General features: G+C 35.3%; 1 protein-coding gene across 2 annotated transcripts in view; it reads left to right on the top strand.

Moving 5' to 3' along the window:
• The first annotated feature begins 10,066 nt into the window (after positions 1–10,066).
• Positions 10,067–14,546, top strand: part of LOC104144934 (sodium channel protein type 2 subunit alpha) — a 77,150-nt gene continuing 72,670 nt past the window's right edge. Inside the window, exon 1 of one of the 2 annotated variants that reach the window (XM_009676181.2) lies at positions 10,067–10,304. The gene's annotated coding sequence lies outside the window, so the exon portion shown is untranslated. The remainder of the gene's footprint in view (positions 10,305–14,546) is intronic. The other variant, XM_009676180.2, reaches the window with a different exon arrangement.

A 14,546-nucleotide genomic window follows, 5' to 3' on the forward strand; every position in this document is an offset into this window, starting at 1 on the left:
GGAAAAAGGGGGGGGGGGAGAAAAGGGGGAGGAAAGAGGAAAAAAGGAGACAGCATATTAAATGCTAGCTCCACCTACTGGCAAGGAATTGAGCTCAGCTGGCTTTTTAACACCCTATCAAAAGAGCTGTATCTTAGTTTTAAATCTCATATTAGCCCTTGATTATAAAGCTTTAAAATAAAGTAATTAGGTTAGGACTAATGAATGCTTATGTATTTTTTTAAAAATCGTGGGAGAGTTAAGGTGCACAGAGACTTACAGTTTCTTGATGTTTATGAGGTATGCATTTGGATACATGTATATACAGAGAATTATAGAAAACTCAAGCTTCTGCCAGACATCTTTATTTCATTATGTGTTAATGCAAGGTATCTTTAAAAATGAAAAGGATCATACTTAAGTCAGAATCCACTCCTACAAAAAAATAAAAAAGAGCAGCACATGTTTTTTTGGCTTTAAGTATTAATTCGACAAAATATAAGTAATATGTGTTTACTTTTTTAAAATACAGAGAAGGAAGTTTATTGTGTAAGACAAGAGGAATGGATGCTTGGATTTAGCTAGGGGTAGTACATTATTGCTCAGTAAAGAGTTATTACTGTGGGCTGTTTTACTGAATTTAGTCCAAGGCTCTCTTCCGTAATTTAAAGCATCCTGAAACTGCTTTGTGCTACTCTGGATACTATTAGTTATAAAAGACTAATGTGCAAGTTCGCTGTCCCACCCTGGTTCTCTCTGCCCACACTCTCCATGACAATAGTGTAGGATTTTCTGTTACTAAAAGACGCCCTATACCAGGACAATCCAGAGCTGAGTGTGTCTACAGGTAGAGTTATTTTTCTAGCAGTACAATGCAAAATGTTTATATTACAGTGTTTCATCTCGACTTAATCATTTTTTTTCATTATTTACACCTACTCTATCACATCAAACATAACTACCAGTCACCTACATGCAGGGCTGGTTCAACAATTCTCAGCCGCGGAGGCAAATTTCATAGCACCAAAACATGGGAATATGGAGAGGAAAGAATGCAATAAGAGTTAGCTAGGAATTGATCTAGATGAAAAACATGGAATCATGATCTAGCTTACCACAAAAATCACTAATGAGAACATAGGGAAGTTGCTGGAGACACTATTCTTTTTAGTAGCCACTCATATCTGTATCAGCCTAAACCACTCATCCTAGCTATTACAAACCCGTGGAGTATCAGGTCTTCATGAAAAAAGATCAACTGCTATGCTTGTGCAATCCTTACAGCAAAACCCTGGACAATGACAGAATGCCAAAATACTAAAATAGTTCAAGTAATGACATTAAATAATGAGTCAAAATGAGCATGGACTGAGAGTTTAAAAACTCTTATTGTTATCCATTAAAAAAACCTTACTTTCCTTTGACCTAAAGAAATTTTATATAAGAAAGATTACTTATATTTTTAAAAGAACTCAAGGATTTCACTTAAAATTATATACAATTTTTATTAACTTTTATAGCTGTAGTTAAACACAGACTGTGAGCTAAGCGCTGTCCTTGGTGCTGAGCTCCATCTTTGCATTCCATATTTTGCACTTCAAAAGAGTACAAAATACACGTAACAGTAAATACTTTGGCATACACCTTGATAATTATTCCATAAATATGGAAAAGCACTGTGAGTGAAGATGGACCTACTATACACCACAATTGGTGACGCCGATATTCTAAAACTCACTATAAGTCAGTTATCGACGGATAACTGTTTCACAAAACAATCATTTCTCCACAATATTGTAATATATGACATTAAAAGCTTGACTGTTAATTTAACCTACTTCATAAGCTGGATAAGATTTTCCATGATCCTTGAAAAAAAAAGAAAATTTGAATTAACAAAATCTTTACTAAAAATTTGAGATAAAAGTATTAAAAAAGATTCAGAAATTGTATTATTTTACTATTTATGATACTACTACTATATAATTCTTAGCTGTACAATAACCATTTAGTTAAAGAATATGCATTACAGCTCCATTATAAATACTGTTTTTCCTCTCCCAGATTCAGTGAAACTTTTATTCTTTGGACTGAGATCTATTAAATATAAAATACAAACTGATTGTTGTAATCTGACTCTCTTACAACATGACAAATTTTTTTAGCAGTTTTTTTTTTGCTGTATTAGGCAACCAGAGCTGCCTCAGTAGCACAATGACACTAGCCAGATATGTTGTAGAGGCTGAGAAAAAAATGTTTTAGTTATTCTTGATTTTAAACGAATTTTTTCCTACATTACAGTTACATGTACATTATCATTAAATTCACCCCCATTCCAGAAAGTCTGTTAAGTGTTGAAGTTCCCTTTTCTCATTGCCTCTTTGGGTTGTCAATAAAGTCATGACTTTTTTCTCTTCAAATTCATCTCGAAAACTTAATTCTTCCTTGGATCCCACAGCTGTGGGTCAATATCTTCATCAATTAAAGACAGATGAACCTGGATAACTGTGTTTTGTATCTGTATATGCTTACCTGGATACCTGCATTCCATCACTGTAATCCTTATCCTTCTACAGTCTATCACTCTCTCACTTTTTTAAACTGGAGCTATAGTGTCACAATTACATCTTCAAGGTAAAGTTCATTCGTTAGCTAGCTTCACTTCTCCATGTCCTCTGTGAAGAGTACAATAAAAATGAGATGTGATAATATTTTGCATATACCACAGTAAAATGCCACAATAAATCAAAGACAATAAAAAAGAAACTTCTGAAATCCAGGGTAATTTTTAAATTTTACATTTGAACAGAAAAATTGCACCTGTCAATGGCATACACTTGCCGAGTTACAAGTGTATGAGAAAAGGAAGACAGTTTTTCCATGAAAAATTCAAAGAGCGCTGCGAGAATCAACAAATTACAGTAAATCTCCCAGAGCTAATTCTAAAACTACTAATGTTCTCCAACATCTACAAGCATGGTTCATTCATAGTTTAATTAATTGTATTAACAGCAATTACATAGGGATAAAGACAAATATCCATTGAACAAATCTCATTTTCTGAATTTTTTATTTAAGTGTCTTAAAACTAGGATAGCTAGAAGAATCTTTCTGCTTATTCAACCATGCTGATAGAGCTAGTTTCTACTCAAAATTTCTCTTTGCCTCTCAGAGCATGGCTAACAGTCATCTGCATAAAAAGTAACCTTTCTATTAAATCATGCAAAAACATTTACCCAGAAGAGATGGAGCAAAAGGTCAAACTCCAGTTTCCACAGCACATAGGATATTAAACCTAAGGAGCAATGCCAGCAGCTGATCTGGCCAACAGACACTTATTTGCGCCTGTCCTTTACATGCCTCAAAGAAATAATTGTTTCACATATTTAGAACCCTTATTTTTCCTTTTTGTAAATTTTTACCCATAAATCTCTTAAACTCTAGAATCTTAGGCCTGATTCTGTAAAGTGCTAAGGCAAAAGACAGGTCTGCAGAGTGAGTAGGTTCTTGTTCCTTGATGTGTCACATTATTAAAAGACATAAATTAATCTCAATCAAAAGTTATCAGCCTTTGTTATGTACTTCAGATTAAATCATAAAGTCTATCATTCCTGACTTTAAAGTCTGAGAGTCACCTTTGCAAATGACTCATTGAAGTGAAACTGAAATTTAAGATGAATCTAGATATGAAGCAGGTTTTTCGGCCTGCTCCAGATTTACTTTAACAGAAAATACTCTGGTTGACTACTAAATATCTGTAATCTTTTTATTTGATTACCTTTCTCTCATGTCTAAAATATTTGTATTTAAGCTGTATTAGTGCAGGTTGCCAGTTTTTTAATTCAGTCTAAGAAGAAACTAGAAGACTACCTTTGGAACTTAAAAAAAAGTCAGAACAATTTTCTACATAATGAAAATTATTTGGTCTTGATAATTACTTTTGATGAAGGGACTATTTTAAATCAGATTCATAATATTTTCAAAATATAAAGTCAGCCATTTATTGGCTGCCTAGGGCTAACAGTAAAGTCACTTTTAACATCCAACTATGAAGACAGATTCAAAAAAGGAATGCGTACCAAGTTGTTGAAAGTACTTATTGCTTCCATCCCATGGAATGGGAACTCCACCTTTTCTCCACAAAAATAAATTGTTCTTGATTCTGTCAGGTTAGCTAACAAGGCTAACATTTAGAGCTAGCCGTCCTTTCCACAGCTGCTAGATAAAATAATCAAAATCATACAGCACACACATATTTCAAAGCTGGAACTAAAAATGTATTTTTTTAAAAACTCATTCCTTTAAGGATCTGTCTTTGCTCTCTGAAGCAATAGTATGCCTACAGTCAGAACCATTACGGTATCAGCCTGTGCTTACCTCATGATTACGTGCACCAAACAGTTTGCACATTCTGTATCTTTATAATTCTTGGCCAAAGGTAGACCAAGGTAAAGTTTTCTATAATGTTCTGGAGTCAGTTGTTTGAAATGTTCTATCATCTCTCTCAGTGCAGTATTATTTGATGGTTTAATTATAAGGTACCGTTTTCAGTGCAGATAACTGTTAGGCGTGCTGAGAAACTTTCTAATGCAACATCAACTTGGCAAGCATACGTTATTAAACAGACCAATTCTTCCAGGCATTCCAGCTTTAAAAGACTAGCAAATAAATAAATCATAACTTGAGGTTTGTTTAACAAAACCTCCCCTCTCTCCAAATGATGATTACCTTTCATCTGACCAATTAAACCACATGACTCAGTAGCAATAAATGGAATGGAAACATATGAACGCAATCTCTCTGTTTATAGGTGTCCTGGGAGAACATTATTAGATTTTGTTACTAGCTCTGAGAGCACTCCTGCACTTGTTGCTGAAGTATCTTTTAATTCATTTGTCCACCTCTTAAAATCTGTTTATCTGAAATTGTATTTGATCAGTTTGAAACTGCTTGCTTGCGTTTCATCTTTGTTTTTTTGTCTTGTCACATATATACAGTAAATTCTTTGGAACGTGGTCTGTGTTCTGTGAATATATATGGCTAAAATAATAGCTTCCTAGGTATAGTCGGTCCTTTGGACATTACAAAGAATATTAAAATACTTCCTCAGTCTTGGTCTCTACAGCCTGATTGGCAAACAAAATTGATTTATGCTATAGCCCGTTTAAGTTAAGGAAATATTATCCCCATTCCACAGATGAGGACAAACATACATTGTTTTCTGGAAGTTACACAAGAAGCTTGCAAGTGTTAGGTACTGAATCCTTATTATCTGAGTCAGCGCCTGCTCCCTGTTCTAGGTCTTACTACCCACATATATACCTAGTGCTTTTCAGAATCCTCCTAAGCTGTTGGCCATCTATCTGTAAGCTCTACAGGTATATGCTCTGCAAAAAAGTATTTTCTTGTAAAATAGTTGCCCTCTGTGCTCTCCTCTGTTTTGCCAAAGTAGATATCAGATAAAATAAAAACAGTCATATCATGCAAGAAGAAATATTAGAGGAAATATTGCCCTAGCCCTCAGAAATTTCTAAACTACTTCTGTAATGGAACTAGACACAAGGCCTGCCACATGCTAGATGACAGATACACCCAGCACATATACGGTGTGAGAAAGCTACATCTTTCCACTTAATCTATGAAACATTTCACCAACTGGAATCTCCCTCAACAGTTAATCAACAATACCAAGTGAAGTTGGCCGTGAAGCTTCTGCAACCAAGTAGTGTGCAAGCTAGATCTACCTTTACTTTGGCAATCAATAGCATAAGAAAAAATACTTCTGTTCACTAGCTATTTTATAATTGCCCACTACTGATTATCCTGAACTTAGAAACTTGTACTGGCCACTGTTAGAATACTGCACTAAACAAACATCAAGCTGATATGAGTGGTCTACTTTACTCAAACTGTAGATACACAAAGTGCATACAACACACACACACACACACGCACACTCACACACACGCACACACACACACGCGCGCGCGTGCACACACACACACACACACACACACACACTCACACACACACCCATCCACCCACCCACCCACCAAGAATGTTTTAAGACATTGCTAAGCTGTGTTTTCTGTGTACATTATGCTAAGTCCACAATAACTTTATGATTGTGGTTGTAGTTCATCTGAATGACAGAAGCAAATTGAGGGTAAGTGGACAATCTAATTGCTGTTTAACTCTACATGGTTTTAGCATTCCACTAACTATTTTGCATGGGTATCTCCCACACTTTTTAAATGCGTAAGATATATATAACATTTTTCCAAATTAAGTAAATCCATTTCCACCTGACCAGAAAATAGAAGGCTGTCCTCTTTCAGATTTTGATTTGTAGACTATAAGTCAACATTTTGGAAGCACTTAGGTGTATCTGTAAGGTGGTTGGGGTGGTGATTCTAGGTTAAGTTCATCCTTTAAGACTTATTTTCAATACATTTTTACTGAAGTCACAGTGTTATTTGGACTGCATTTAATGAGGCCATTTGGGTACAGTTTTAGTGTGTTGTATGCACTGTATGGCCAGTAGTGTGATGTGCAGTGTTCATAAAGAGTCTGAAAATTATAAAAGAGAATTACTGTCCAGAAATAATGGTATTGATCAAAAAACATTTGATGTTAAAATGACTTGATGACTGCATTGCTGAGAAGTTACATGTGATCTATATACAGAGCTTGCCCTTGTATGAAACATCAGGAGGGGACACTAGGGCTGTATCCATTCACGACTAAAAGTGCAAAACTATGTTTCTTTTTGCAGCTAAGATACTTTCAACATTTTTGTTCCATATATTTAGTTAAAAGTGACTGAATAGCGTTGCATTTATTCACTCATTACTGAGAGTATCACTGCACCTGGGGCAGGATTCCCAAACAATCAGATTATTTAGAAATGTCAGGGCTTTTCAAGTCATATTTTTGAATATAATTACTGAAATGATCTTTCAGTGATGATTCATTAAAATTGTACTAATAATAATTTAAATTAAAACAACTGCCTGCCTGGTATTGTTACAAATTGCTTTTGTCTAAGTGGTCTATTTGTAACTGTCTTTTAAATGAACACTTGATCTGGCCCAATACAGCAGTCTAGACCATCACTATTCCGATTAGTGTTGAGCAGAAACTGGGGAATGGAGGAGAGGATCCTTTTTGTATAAAAAGGAATATGTACATACATAGTATATATTGTATGCATGCATTTTATATAATTTGAGCGAAAGATCCTTTTCAAGTGAAATGTTTACTTTTAAAAATTCAAGTGTTTTTTTGATCCATATAGATGGTCTGATGTATTTATAATGCTGAATAAATTACATAGCTGTTTCAGCCCTGTTGTTCAATTCACCTATTAAAAAAGTGTTAAATTCTTAAAAAGTTGATTCAAACTTGACTTCAATAAATCAAAGACTGACTGATTGCAATTAATTTGAATCAAGCAATATACATGCAATCCTGGACATTGTTAAACAACAATATGCGTCATATTAAATGAATACTTATTACCATGACTTTGTTAGGTGTGGTCACGTCTGCAGAAAAAACTTTTCCGGATTTTTTTTAGTGATGAGGGTTAATCATTGAACCGTTCAAATCAGTTACACAACAATTCTCTGACATCAGACCTACATCTATGGGAGGACTATGTTAGTATAGAAGAAAACAATATGTGTAGTCATTGTGACAAGTGGTACATCTCACAGAAGACTGCAATCGATGTAAGGGAGCCACCACAAAAAAGGAGGACGGGGGTGTCTGGCAGTATGACATTACTCCCTTAGTCTTTCAGAACATTAACACACTAAAAATTAGAGTTTTGCTAAGAACATGCAATTATAAAACATATCAGAAAAAAATCAAATCTCTGAACCAGCCCAGGATCAAAATTGCTTTTTATATATCCTTCCCTTCTTGAATTATACTGCTGGAATTAAGGGATTGTGTTTCCCATTTTTATAAGGCTATAATAATTTATTATGTAGATTAGAATTTCTTAATTTTTTCCAGGAGAAACAGATTGAACATGTATTTCATAATCCACTTCAGGTATGATGTTACTAGAGGGCATGGAGACTATAACATAGAGACTTTCTAAAGATTAATTTTAAAGTCCACTAAGACAATTTTTTTTTGATTAAAAATAATAAATGAAAGAAATGCAGCAGGTAAGCAAATGGAAGTCCTGTCCAAGGACTAGTTTACTTTTGAAGGCATAGTATGATTGCACACCTTTCCTAACCAGCTTAAAAATAGGAGAACTGCCTCCGTTCATCTGTGTAGTTTGCTCAATTAACATAATCCTATGCACATTTTTCATTAAAAATATATTCCTTTGTAACCTCAGAAAGTTTGAAAATGTAAATATTAAATACAAAGGGAAAACATGTCTTTTCTTCTTATAAAACTTAGTGTATTTTCAGACCCTCATAGTCCCTTTGGGGGCTTCACCAGAATAATATGATCAGGAGTGTCCTCTTGTGTCCCAGTCCTACAAAAACAAATAAGCAGAGTAATGCACCTGCGTAACAGCTCAGTAAATTCAGTAGGTCTTCACTGAGATCAGGGAGCATGTCTGCAAGCAACACTAGCATATATGGGACTTAGACAAGGTAAAAAAAAAATGACAACTAGTATTAAGTGAGCAAGTGAAGACTTCAGATTTGAAGGGGGGGCACTTCTTTGCTTTCTGTCACTTACACAGAGATTGCTCTGCCTCTATTTTAGGATAACTCTCTGAATATGTATTTTTGTTTTCCTTTATTAGCCAAATGCTGGAATTCAATATTTGCATCTGTCAAGCATGCAAAAAGTTTAACTAAAATCAACAGGACTTCTCACAAGTTTACAGGATTGCTTAAGGACTGTGGTTTAAGTAAGTATGCCAATGTACATAAGGATGTATGCATGATATTACAGACAATAGACATCAGTTCTAGGCAGTTGTCACTGCTACTGCTGCTTTGTGCAGTTCTGACTCTGCTGCAGCCATCAGGCTGGCTACAGGCTGGCAGCCCTGGTCTCAGTTGTTTCCTAAACAAAGTATGTGACCCTTCTGACAGTGAACGGAGAGATCTCCATCCACTACTAAAGAGGTACTCAGGGGAAAATTAGGGGCTACCAGATAGCAAAATATTCATTATCTGTTCTACTCGTTTCCTGTTTTGTGGGATAATATTTGTTCAATAAATCCCACATGACTGAACAAAGCTTATAGCTTGATTTTCCACTAGTTAGCAACTGTAGTGGTCTCTAACCCAAGGCTATTAGTCAATACATCACACGCACTTGCTGACACTGCTCAGTGTTCCTACATCTCGCTTTCCACAGACACAGCATTCCTCAAATTCACATGGAGGACAAAATACAGTGTTGCCTGAAGCACACTGTTCACTCAGTACCGTTGCCCACGGACCAGGAGATGTTGAAGCCACTGCCATAACAATTCTCCCTAGGACGGCCAGAGGAGCCCTACGTAAGAGGACGGAAATCTGCACGCTCACAGGAATCCTACCTAAGGGAAAGACTTTGAGCTGTGCTTTTACATAAGCATAGCATATCTTATACACATAAAAAAATTAAAATGATGCAAACAATGTATGACAGTGTTTAATGCATAAGAGAGTATCAAGATAATCAGCAAGTTCAGCATGCACCAGTTAGGGGGAACAGGCAGTATCTATATTGTCTTACTTACACATTCCTCTTTGCTCATGGATTTTTAAAGGAAACAACAGATTTACAATTCAACACGCTGCAAAATTTATATAGACAACAGTTTTCATATTTCAGTATTAATATTTTAATGACAAGTTTCTTAAAGTGTTATTCAATAATCAGCGTGGCTTCGTCGGTTTGTTCTGTTCCTTGCCTGGAGGAACTTTATACACAGACGCTGTTTCAAGTGCAGGTCAGGATAAATTGGGATGAAGATGCTCTATATGCTGATATTTTATATGTATTTATTATCTTTACCAGTAGGTGGAGCTGCCACGTTAGGTGCTGCATTTTTTTCATTTCTTCTCCCCCTCCACTCCCCCACCCTTCACCCCCCTTCTCCCAATAAGCTGTTTCTGATATATGTTGGGTACCATAGAGTGAGGCTGAGAACAGGAAGCGGAGGCAGAATCAGAGAGGATTCTGGAAAGGTCTCTGTGTTGTCTTTTCCACTGAGAATACAGAAATTATAATTAATTAGTAAAGCTTTGTGGCTTTACTGTGGAAATCTGGACAATTTCAGGAGGAAACATTATATTATCATATTATTTTTGGATGCTGGGCTTTGCAGTGATTTATCATTCTCTTTCAATAAGGTAAGCTGGCAAAACATTTAATCGTACCCATAATAAATCTTAACAGTATGATCGTTTTCATTTCGGATTCAGATTGTACCCTCTGGTTCGCTGTTAAGGTAGAACCAAAGATGGAATGGGGAATTCAAAGCCATTTTGTACTGACTGATTGTGACGATGGTGTGATTTTTTTCATTTTAACCTAGTTAATTCTTATATTTGGCCTCTTCCTCTTAATGTGATTTTGTGATGCAGTAGTCTTACTTGAAAAACCATTTTTCTTAATACAATCAAGGTTTAGGTATAATAAATGTATTCCTAGTGCTGTATGGAAGTGACCTTGTTTCCTAAGAAGAGAAATCCAATGATATTCATTCACAGGAATAGCAGGTCTCATATGATTTTGATGATCCAGGAGAAAAATCTATATGGGCTATTATTGCCATTTTCAATATAGATAGTATTTGAAGAAATTCCCTTATTAGTTAGATTTTTTTAAAGATATGCAAGGAAATATTTTATTGCTGTGCCGTTTTTTTCACGGAGCACAGGTTGTGTGTCTGTGTGTATGAGAGAATGGGCTCACCAACTGCTAATTAATCAGAGGTTTGCACGGACGATGCAGCTCACATCTTGTCTGTAACATTAATATATGGTTAATATACACTTCTTACTAGGACCATTTGAAGAAAACAAGCACAAGAATTATTGTGTTTCTTCACGTTAGTCTCCATTTATCTATTGTCTCATTCATTGCTATTACGGTGATAATACTCTAATACGCTAACAAAACACTAAGTCAGTTATTAAAGGTAAAAGGAAAATACCTATTAAATATCACTTTGATATGTGAATTCTTATTTCAATCATCGTTCCACGGAAACACATTCACATAAAGCTATATATCTTATCATAGTATTAATTTGGAAATGATTTTCAAGAGAAAAGAGTAGGAATTAAAAAAAGACCAAAAACACTGAATAATAAAGATCCCACTGTTTACAAAACACAGTCTCAGTCTCTGTTAGGAGGAAAATGCAGGACTGGATTTCAGGTATTACAGAGAGTAACATCTGAGGCCTATACCTGAAGAGATGGTAGGAGAGAATGAAGTTTATAATTTATAATTTTTATGGTGTACAATCAATGCCTCTGTGACTTCCTTGTGTAATTTCAACATAAATAATACTAATAATGATGATGATGTTTGTTTTAAGCATATGTCATGTTTGCACTTTCATCATTCATTTGTCAAGATAAGAGTTGGAGAAACAGGGTTTTTAATTCTAACAATACATTTAGTTTTTGCTCTCTTACACATCTCCATTTTGGGAAGAAAGATTGTTTTAAAGACTAGCGTATGAGCTGCTGCAGTAATCTGAAGCTTCAGAGCACCTGTTAACATACACATCGTTTACTAGGCCTTGATATTTATAGAAATGTATTCATGTTGTTAGCTCATGGGTTTTCACTCTAATGGGCAAAAGTTAAAAGCCCAAACTGATTTTCTTAGCTGTGTCAATTCATCTCCGTATTGTAAATTCGATAACAGTGGATGCTAGCAAACGTAGAGGCTGTCACCTTTTCAGCAGAGAACATTAAACAATTCCCTTGTGCCCTCTTAGACTCTATCAGAGTCGTATTTGGTCATTTCCCATTAATAACAAGCATTTTGAGGGGGAGGGATCAAGGAGAAGGAGAAAATATACGAGAAAGTATGTTATTTTTTATCATATGCAGATGACATACGTTTGGTATTTCACTTTTTTTTTTTGTCCAACAGATAGCATTATATGAGTTAGCTAATTCCGGATGAGGATGAGGTACGGAGATAAGTTTATTCCCTCTCAGCAGACTAATAATTGTACAGGCAGAAAGGATGGTGGGATGTAAGATGGAACTTTCTGACTGATGGTATCCATTTCCTTTTGCTACTCACATCTCAGCCCACGTAATTTGCTATGTAAATGCTACATATTAATTACACCATTGGAGTCCCACAACCTTTGATCGATCAGATAATAGCAGATGCTGAGAACTCTTTGCGCAAGGCAAGAAAGTTGTGACCTTGCTCTCTAAAACGCAAATCCTGGCCCTTGTTGCCCATATACTGTTTTTGCTGTAGGTTGTCTAATGAAGAAACTTGCTTGAACTCTCATTGAGTTAAGTCTAATGGAAAATAAATTTGTTAAGATAACCTTTTTGTTGACCTCCGAAAATGGACTTTCATTTCTGCTGTTCTTCTTCATCAGAAAATTTTAGTTAGAAATTAGAAACATAACTTACAAAAGCCTCAGCCTATTTGCTACTCAGTGCAACTCACTCCTGTATTTTTCCACCTTGTGGCTGTTAAACAGTCATGTATACTGTTGCCAGTTGCAGGCTATATGGTTTTGTCATTGTCTTCTGGAATAAATAACAAGTTACAAATATCATGATAAAATTGATACTCACTAGTTCAAACTGCCTACACAATAAATAGACACACTGTGAACTCTGACTGAAGTGGGTACATCCACTGAAGTGTCAACCACAATAAAATGGATATATAGAAAATTACATCCTACTCAGTGGAAAGCTGCTGTTACTCATTATAGCTATCCCTGCTGATTAAAAGCTCTGAGACAGACTGCCAAAGGCATCTCACCCTGATTACGGTACTAACTGCCTCTGAGGATCTTGGCCCATGATATTAAAACTGATAGCTTCTATCCACTTCATCTGCTCGTATCAAAATCTTCCTTATGGACAACTTGAATCCCTAGTATATTATTCTGATCATATTATTGCTTGATTTTTCCTTGTCTTATGGTCAGATAAATGCAATACAGAGGGACTAAGGATAACAGCAGTTGAGGCAGGGACTGTCTTACTTACAGAAAAATTGTTCTTCTTTAAACAGATTTTATGAGTGTGTTTTCCATTAAAAAGCACTCTTTGCAAGGCAAGATCTCTGAACCTCTAAATCTAAGTTAAACTCAAAAATCCAGATTTCCTCTGATAACTTCTATAGTACACAGAGAGAGAGAGAGTACTGTTAGATGATGAGTCAAGGCATACGCCTAGCTTGTATTCTTGCACTCTATCAAGGAGCAAAGCAAATTCCATTTATCACAAAGAGCTTTGAATCTCTCTTAAATTTCTATTTCAGTATATTTTAACTTAAAGCCCAATAGTCTGTAGAACTTGTGTAAGACAGATGAAGATAAAAGTGCCAGGGTTTACAAAAAAGAAAGGCAATCTATTTATATTGTTATTTTAGACTTTAGTAGAATAAACAATGACAGAAGTATGTGGGTAATCTCAAAAGGATCCAAGGTCAGATTGAATGGAAAAAACAGAGTGCAATCCTAATGTTTACTTTCATTTGGATGAAACGTCTGAAGAAAAGCCTGTCACTAATACTTAAGGCCAAAGTCTTTATATGAAGAGGTTTGACCCAAAACAGAAGTTCTGACCAAAAATAATACAAAAAAGTTTTATCCTATGTTAGGAAGGAATTCCTTCCTATCGAATGAAACTGTAATATGCAACTGAACGTAACTATAACGGAATATTAAAGGAATCCTCCTGTAATGTTTTTATAAACACTGTTTAAGTTAGTTCTGTATCTTTCAAATGAATCAAATTGCTTTAGTTTGAATTATAATAGGAAGAATATCTTCCAGTAGCTGCTATAAACTTTGCCCATGATTTTGTAGTCTATATTACTTAAAGCTATAGGCTTCGAATTAGAACAATACTTGAGTAATCAACTTCATTTCAACATGACAACAAGATATGCCTTTTGGAGAGATGACAGAAATTATTTCTCATAGAGTTTAGCTCCTTTGGATTTTTTAAATACAAAGAGTGACAAGATAAAAAATGTACTTACATAATCCATTTAGAAAAGTTTCCAAACTTAAGGATTAACTAAGTTTTCCTAGGCAGTTCCATGCTGCCTGAGAGAATGCCTTGAAGAAGTCCGTTTACATTTTTCAGACACTGTGTTAAATGACAGGTATAAAGCACTGTGTTTTCATTTTGAACTTTTGTGCTTTTTCCTCCATGTGTAGTTAACTATGACATTCAGCTAAGAATTCTGTATAAGCCTCTCAGCCAGAAGTTTCAATTTTTTTCTTTCAGTTCCATATATGACTGTCAAAGTCTAAATACAGTCCATCAATCTTGTGCTATACAAAGCTTATTCCTTCGTATGTTGTATTGATTAGTTTCTGGAGCTTAGTAAAACTAGGGAAATAACTGTTTCACCTGCATGGT

This window comes from Struthio camelus, chromosome 6 (genome assembly GCF_040807025.1).
Source record: "Struthio camelus isolate bStrCam1 chromosome 6, bStrCam1.hap1, whole genome shotgun sequence".
Classification (NCBI taxonomy): Eukaryota; Metazoa; Chordata; class Aves; order Struthioniformes; family Struthionidae; genus Struthio; species Struthio camelus.